Source organism: Nycticebus coucang, chromosome 9 (genome assembly GCF_027406575.1).
Source record: "Nycticebus coucang isolate mNycCou1 chromosome 9, mNycCou1.pri, whole genome shotgun sequence".
Taxonomy (NCBI): Eukaryota; Metazoa; Chordata; class Mammalia; order Primates; family Lorisidae; genus Nycticebus; species Nycticebus coucang.
The window spans coordinates 1484319-1492972 of NC_069788.1; the positions used below are offsets into that span (position 1 = coordinate 1484319).

Sequence of the window (8654 nt, forward strand, 5' to 3'; positions counted from 1 at the left end):
ATACATGCTTTTGACGTCCTCTGTATGCCATCAAAAAAGCCAAACTCCATGGAGAATAGAATGGTTGTCACCTGATGCTGGGTCAGGACAGGGGAGGGGAAGGAATAGGAAAGTCATGGTCAGAGGGCAGAGTCTCGGGAGGAGGAATACATCTTTGAGATCTGCATAGCAGGTGACTGTTGTTAGAAATAAGGGATATTTCAGAATTGCTGAGTGTAAATTTCAAGTCTCACCACAAAAATAAGAGATGTGTTAGCTTGATTTATTCACACATTGTATATATACAACATCACAGTGTTCCCCATTAATGTAATTTTTCAATTAAAAATGAAATAAATGAGGACATTGAGAAAGAGTAAAATCCTGTCATTTGGAATGGAACATACAGGAGGACCCTGATGAAGCTGGAGACGCTGGGCTTCTAAATTCTGATGAGTTCTGTCTGCCTCTATTTGTCCTGCCAGCTCAGGCGGCCTCTCCACCTGTCTGAAGGGTTAACCTCCTTTCATGAGCTGAGGAATCAGCGATGGGCCCCCAGGCAGCCGTTAGCAGACAGCTGATTCTCTCAGGACACACCCTTTCCGCCCTCTCTGCTCCTTGACCTGTAACTGGACTCAAGTCCCGCAGGCCCCAAATGGTGAGGTGCAGATCCTGGCCTGTGAGGCGTGCAGGGTACTCCAAAACTGCTTGTGTTTTCTTACTTACACAAGAAGTCTGGGGGACGTGTGGGACGAGCAGTGGAATGAGGGGGAAAGGAACGGACCGTCAAATCAGGTCAATGTGTTGACATGGGCCCACCACCGAGAGTTCTTGTCACATGTGCAGGTTCAGAAAGGGCTGTAAGTGGCTGGCTGGGGCACAATCAAAAGATGGTGCGGAAAACATGCTGGCCAAACCAGGTCTCCCTTGGTGTAACACAGCAGAGGCAGTAAGAGGCTTCAGGAGACAGGAATGAGAGGGCTGATTAAGACCTACTCACCCCCGCAGAGAGGGTCCAGGAGGTGAGCCTCTGTCCAATACTGTGAGAAACTGAGCCAAGGGGCCCAGTGTGTTCATGGAGCTCCGGCTGCTCTTATCTGCAGCCCACACCTGACCTACAGCCAGAACTACAGTGTCTCAGGTGGGGAACTCAAACGCTATGGGACCAGGGCCAGGTGGCAGCACTCAGCCACCCAGGCAGGTGGGCACGGCTGCCACAGGGACGGCAGCAAAGCCACCTGCAGAGCGCTCTGACTCACAGACCTGCTGGCCACCTAGTCACGGTGTCCTGGAAGGACAATACGGAGGCAGGTTCTAAATTCTTACTCAATCTGCGTAAGCAGAAATTTCCAGGTCACATGAACAAAAGTATCGCTGGAATTATAAGCACAGAATCAAGGCCCCTCAACCCATTTCCAGGCTTGAGCCAGTTTACAGGCCCAGAACCCTTTGAAGAAAGCCTCCAGCAACTGCCGAGAATCTAAGCTGCCAATCTTTTTCCTAGAGTTTCCCAAAGAGACAGGTGGCCCTTTACCAGGGTGACTGTGCCCTTACCCTGATGACACTATGCTGACTGGACCTGGGGGCAAGGAGCAGCTCCCCCAGACATGTTGTTCAGACATCTCGAGTCCGAGGATGGGAACTAATCCAGCTGAAGTTTAGGGGCCCAGCACTGGGGATGTGCTGAGACACCCCTTCCTACTAAGGTGGACAAGTCGCTGGTCTGGCCCCACCTACAGCCGGGAAGTGAGGGGTCAGCACCCAGCAGACCTGTCTGCATTTGCAGGCAGCACGTCCCCACTTGGCTCATTCACCAAGTCACCCAGACAGCTGCCATTCTGAGTGGCCCAGAGAAGCCCTGCAGCGGGTCCTGTCCACGTGCTGGCCGCTTTGCTACTCAGGCCACATGGCCCAGCAGTCCTGAGGTGTCAGTGGAAGACAGGAGTGACGTTTGGAACCTGTTAGGACCTATAGATGAACTGTAGCTCGGCCTTCAGGAGTTTGGGGCCAGCCCTGCCACCATTGCCAGACACCTACTTTCCCTCTGAGAACGAGCCCTGGGCTGCTACTGGGCATTGCTGGAGACTGGTGATGAAATTTGGGGAAGTGGGTATACTTCTGAGTGGGCACAAAATGGGAAGATACCTGCCTCCCCTGTGAATGCTCACCAAGACTGACCTCAGTGGAGCGGGATTGGGGCTGGGGACATTAGCTCACACCTGTAATCCCAACACTTGGGAGACTGAAGTGGGAGGATCTCCTGAGCTCAGAAGTTCAAAACCAGCCTTGGCAATAAAGTGAGACTCTAAGAAACAAAAATTAGCTGGGCGTGTTGCCACACACCCGTGGTCCCATCTACTTGAGGCAGGAGAATCGCTTGAGCCCAGGAGCTCAAGGCTGCAGTGAGCTCTGGTGGTTCTGTGGACTCCAGCCAGCCTCTCTCCCCAGCTACCTTTGTCATCGCACAATGGCTCATGAGCAAAGTGGCCCTGGTGGCCAGCCGGGAGGTTGTGCATGAACTTGCAGAGGTACTGGCCCCCCAACCAAAGCAAGTGACATGGCCTCACGTGCTCCCCGAGGAATGTTGCCCTAAGATGGAAAAACTCCTTTCTTTGTGGACATACCTGGGCTAGTAAGAACAATCGGTTAAATGTTCACAGAAAGGAAAGTTACTGAGGGCTTTGCACGGTTGCAGCTGGGGGCTGGGCACCTGTGGAGGTTGTGGAGAGAGTGCTCTGCTCTATTCTCCTTTTAGCAAATTATTCTTTCTTAAGTTTTAGGGAACAAATCAATAAAGAACAAGACAGCTAGAAGCCGTTGTGGTTAAGCTTTCAGCAAAGTGTTGAGCAAAGGTTCTCGATTTAGAACTAGCTGTGTGTCCAGCAGCATGTGTGCTGAACAAAGAATTTCTTAGCCGTATTTATGATTTCTCCATTATATGTTCCTTTTCTATTTCTATACCTTCTTTTTTCTTTTGACTAGTGCTGTGTATAAAAACACTCAATAAATGTGAGAAGTTACCAATGGCCTGAGCGCGCCTTGGTCTCCCTCTCATAATCATCGTTCTGAGTGCAGTGCTTATCTCTGAGTCTCTGAGCATCTAGTTCTGAGGACAACAACATGAACTCAGCCAGCAACAAGGATGGACGTCCCCTCACCAAGGCTGACCTGGCTACAGCCACTGCCCAGTGCCCAGCATGCCAGCAACAGAGGCCAATGCTGAGCTCCAGGGTACCACGCCTCGGGCCGCCCAGTAGCAGTTTGGGGCCACTCCACCAAGGAACAGTATTTTGACACTTTGGATATGGAATTCCTACCCTGCAGTCATTGTTTCTGCCAAAACTACCATCCATGGACTTACAGACCAGAAAGCTCACTGCAGGCCAAAGTGTGGTGATGGGCTGAGACTGTGGAAGCCACTTGTTTCCCGACCCTAGCATCTGAAGCAGCTGGACTGACGGAATGAGAGGTGCCTCTGAAGACGCAGTTACAGAGCAGTGAGGTGACGGGACCTTACAGAAGGTCCCCAGAAGGCCGTGTGTGCTCAGGATCAGCACCCAGTAGTTGATGCTGTTTGTCCCATATTTGGGACTTATGGGCCCTGTGGACATGGGAGTGACACCACTCACCCTTACCCTGAGGGACCCTCCACTTTCTGTCACTGTGACTTTACACTCTGTCACATTAGAGGTCTTATTTCTGGGGGAGGGATGTTTCCACCAGGGGACAGCACTGATTTCATCAGACTGGACATTAAGACCCACCAACCAATTTAGGCAATGCACATCTTTGAGGTGACAGACCAAGACCGGAGTTAGGGTGTTGGCTGGATCACTGTGCCGCCAGACCACCAAGGGGACATTGGACCTCTGCTCCACGGGGAGAAAAGAAAGCTCTGGAATGAGGGGCTCCCTTAGGGCATCTCTTAGGGCTACCGCGCTTTGTGACTGAGGTCAGTGGGCAACTGCAAAGCTCAGTCTAGGCAGGACTCTGAATGGCCAGACCCCGCTGGGCAAAGAACCACAGCCAGCAGAGCTGTGCGGGGTGCAGGGCAGTTGGGGCCGGCGATGGCAGAAGGGAGTCACCAACAGCAGCGGCCCCTCACAGAGACGGGAACCACCCGTGTCATGAGCGCTCTCCCCTATTTTGTAAAGAATACATTTGTGTGTCTATGCGCATACATTAAACAAGTACCTTTTCTTTCCTCTTTCTCGTTTGGCTTTACACCTTAGGATTTTTTTTTCTTCAGATAGGGTCTCGCTGTCCCCCAGGTGCAGAGATGCAATCACAGTTCACTGCAGCCTTGAACTCCTGGGCTCTAGTGATCCTCCTGCCTCAGCGTCCCAAGTAGCTGGGATCACAAACTGACATCACCACGCCTAGATAATAGTCGTGCTATGTTGCCCAAGGTGGTGCCAAACTCCTGGCCTCAAGTGATCCTCCCACCTTCCCTTCCAGAGCATTGAGATTACAGGTGTGAGCCACCAGGCCCAGGCTGCAATTTAGAATCTAAGTTACAGATTGTCGAGCGCTTTCCCTCCTTCTCTGGGGAAGGGGCTGGTGCCTTTTGGGCTGTAGGCAGGAGCTACGAGCTTGTGTTGCCTTTATCTGGAGGTTAAGCACAACTTAAGGAGATATGTACCCAAGTTGACGGGCGATATACCTGTGAGAGTTAATTGTAGATATCAACCAGACACGTAGAATCTGGGTTAAGGGATACCCAGATAACGGGTTTCTGAGTATGCCTGGACATTTGAAACAGTGGACTGATTAAAGAATCGTCCTTACTCACCTTGGGGTGCCGTCCAAACAGAGCAATATGGCAGAGGAAAGATGCATGCTGTCTCTCTGCCGGAACTAGAACCCCATCTTCTCCTGCACTGAGACATCAGCCTCCAACTTCTCCGGCCTTAAGACTCCAGGCCTTTCACCAGGGGCCCCGAAGTTCTCAGCCTTTGGCCTGAAGTGAGAGTTAAGCTCCCCTGGTTTTCAGGCTGTTGAGTGGAGAGAACTACTCCTGGGTTTCCTGGTTCTTCAGTTTGCAAACACCACATATCAAAGGGACTTCTTGCCTTCATGACATCATGAGTAATTTACATACACTACAACCCTATTTGCTTTGCTTCTTGGATACCCCTGACTAACAAGCCCACCATGCTCGTCTCCACGGCCAACTCCTAACCTATCCACATCCCCACAGCACTTCCTTTCAGGAGCTTTTTGGGGACAGATGGCTTCCTACCAACACCTCCTTCAGGTGTCAGAGCCACTGCTGATTTGATCCACTACCCGTGAGCCCAGCCTTCTGTAACCAACATCTACTCTCAAGCCCCAGAAGTCTAGGATTTAGCACTGGGATCCTATTCCAATCTGTTACTTGGTACGGTTTGAATGTGTGTCCTCACCACAACTTGTGCTGAAATTTAATTCCCAATGTGGTGACGCTGAGAACTGGGTCTTGACAAGGTGACCCTACCAGGAGGGCTGGGCCTCATGACTGTGGACTGACAGCTCAGGGGTAGGGCTGTGGCTTCAATCAGAGGACACTCGGCCCTCACCACATGTGTCCTGCCCCTCCCAGAGACGCTTCAGAGTTCCCACCACCAGGAAAGCTCTGCTAAGATGTGGGCCCTCGACCTTGGACTTCTCAGCCCCCATGACTGTAAGAAAAAAGTTTTCTTTCCTTTGTAAATCTCCCAGTTTCAGGTATTCAGTTAAAGGCAACAGAAAACAAAGACATTACTAAACACTGAGTATATTCCTCCTTCCCACCCACCCACCGGGCTCTCATCAGGGCCTGGATCTGCAGGCATTTGATCAACGTAATTTTACTCAGAGAAAAATAGACATTTTGCAACTATATGACTATTCAATAGTCATCCTACTTTGAAGAAGTCCTTTGCAGTGAATGGTGGAAAGTGAAGTTTGAGTTTTCTAATCCTTCCATGTTACTGATAACTCTGTTTTAGGATTCGGACCCATTACCAGCCTCCCCTTTCAGTTTCCACAGAAGAGTATTTAATGAAACCACGTTTTTCTTAGTGCCTGTCCGGCCTGATAAGGAATTCGGTCCTAGCCCTAATTAACCTGTTACCCCCTAGAAGCTCCATTTTCCTCTTTCTAGGTTTTCTGAAAGCTTCGCTAACAACCACCTGAGTAGTACCAATGGGAGAAACACATCTTCCCGGCTGATATCCACTTTGAGGGTTTTAAGGATTAAGTTTGGTGAGACCCGGCATCAATCAGAGGGGAAACCTATCGGGGAAAGGGGGCAACAGGTTTCACTATAGAATAAATCAGTCGTCAGTGAGTTCAGGTAAAAAGGAAACAGACTCTATAGAGAAGCAGATGAGAGCAGAAGGAACCTGCAGGTGCATGTTCGTTAAGGGCTGGGGGAGCAGGACGGGGCCTGGCCGGGCTCGTCTCGGCTGAGCACACCTGGCACCGAGCCCCCCACCACTGTCCCCACACCACAGTCCCCACACCACGGTCCCCACCTCCCCGCACTGCTCCTAAAATAAGAACCCCCCCCCCAAGAGCAGATGAAGGGCGGAAACAGTGATGATCAGGGCGACTCTGCTTAGGAGAGGGGTCTGAGGAAGACTCTGGGGAAGGATACTGAGGTGACAGCCAGCACCACGCCATGCCTGCTGGGCTAAACTGAGGTACCAGCAGGACCGTGGGTTCGCTGCAGCTCCAGGTGAGGCGCTTCCTCACCCTTTCCAGCCTGTGCTCCTGGCTCCCCACCCCGCCCTCCTCACACCTGCAACCCGCCCTCTGGGTATTCACCCTCCCCAGCTGGCTCCCTCCACTCCAAACACAACTCCCAGGTTAGTGCTGCACCTGCCTCCTTCATCGCCCCAGATCAAGGCCTTTAACTTACCACATCTGCAAAAACCCTCTTCTGGACATCTTGGGGGAGGGGAGAGGTAACCTGCCCACCGTGCTCCACCTCCTTCTAACCCAATTGTGACTCTTCTCACGGCCATCTCTGCTGCCACCCTGCTCCCCACCCTACCCCCCGTGGCCAGCTCACTCTTACCACACTCATTTTTCACAACAGGTGTTTTGTCTGTTGGAGGCAGAGTCTCACTCCGTCACCATGGATAGAGTGCTGTGGCATCACAGCTCACTGCAACCTCAAACTCCTGGGCTCAGGTGACCTTCCTGCCTCTGCCTCCCCAGTACCTGCCACAACACCCAGCTAGTTTTTCTTATGTTTAGTAGAGATGGGATCTCGTTCTTGCTCAGGCTGGTCTTAGTCTTCTGAGCTCAAGGGATCCTCCCGCCTCAGCCTCCCAAAGTGCAGGACCACAGGTGTGAGCTGCTGCACCGGCCGCCACACTGGGTTTTTATGCTCACGCAGTTGTTGTCTTCTGTACACGCATACATAGGCTCACAGCCCGTGTGTGTCCGTCTGGCTGTTTCCCCAGGATATTCCAGGGGAGTCAGTTCTGCGATGGGCGTTGATGCTGCAGGTGAGGACCAGGACACAGGCCTTTCAGGCACCCTGAGAAGGAGGGGGTCATGGCCAACCGTGGCTGCGGTCATGGTTAGGGGGATCAACTAACAGTCATTATTAAATTTCATTTCATCGTACTTTAAATTTTAATGTGAATTTTCTTTAATCAAAATTCTACTTTAGGACGAAAATCCGAAAGCATTTCTATCTTCTGACAAACTGTCTACTAGCTTTTAAACATACTTTAGTAAAGATAATTGCTGTGCTGCAGATAAACAAGATTATATAATCTCACCAGGTGTAATAAATGTGGCAAGACTAAGGAAGAAAAACAAAAACCCATTCTCAAGTGTCCTGAGCCTTAAACTGCTCACAAGAGAGCCCATTACCCCAGGCGAGGGTCACCTGGGCACAAGGCGGGTGACGGGAAAGCTGGTTTCCTGCTCATATAGTTACGCTGCTGCTGTGCCAGGTGCTAAAGCCTTTGTTTCTGGTAAGTATGAAGAGTTGTGCTCCTTAAAACAGCAGACAAAACCTGTTCCCATGCTGCCAGGGCCCCGGGCAGAATCCCCTCTCACAAAGGACATGGTAACGCTGCCCACAGAAGTCCTCAGAGAGTGACAGGCTTCAGGGCACAAGGACACAGCAGTCGCCCCGAGTGGGCTGGAATAGGGTGAAGAGGGCCAGGGGACACACAGCAGGTGTGAGCCAGGCACTGCTACGGTGGCAACTAAAGGTATTGCTAATGTCTTAAGGGTCTGACAGCCCCCAAGAATTTAGTGATCAGAGAGGATGTGGGTAATACGTGGATGTTTGAGACATGTGCATGGAATTATCACAAGTATGTTCCAGGGCAGGGAAATACAGGTGTTGACAGAAATGATAAAGGCTGCAGAGTGGAGGCCTGAAGGGTGGTTCCCCAGTTTATGACACGCCCAACAGGAATCGGGGTCACTGTGATGAGGGGCACAAAGCTTGTGGCCTCCCTACGTGTGAAGAAGAAAATGAGAAACATTTGTGGTGGGTCTTTGCGTGATCACTGCATAATCTTTCAACTGTCCTGTATGTTTGAAAAATTGCCTAATAAAATATTGGAAAATTAAAGGAAAATAAAGACTGTGAGATCTTGGAGATACAGAGCAGTGAGATGAACAGTTCTAACTGCTGGACTCCTGGGACATGCAGGAACGAGTTAGACTGAGGTCTCCCCTGG

The 8654-nt window shown here is 51.1% G+C and overlaps 1 non-coding gene across 1 annotated transcript; it reads left to right on the top strand.

The window, feature by feature from the left end:
- Positions 1-8326: 8326 nt before the first annotated feature.
- On the top strand, positions 8327-8449 carry LOC128595250 (small nucleolar RNA SNORA11). The gene has a single exon (XR_008382891.1). It is a non-coding gene; the product is annotated as a small nucleolar RNA SNORA11 (small nucleolar RNA).
- The last annotated feature ends 205 nt before the right edge of the window (positions 8450-8654 follow it).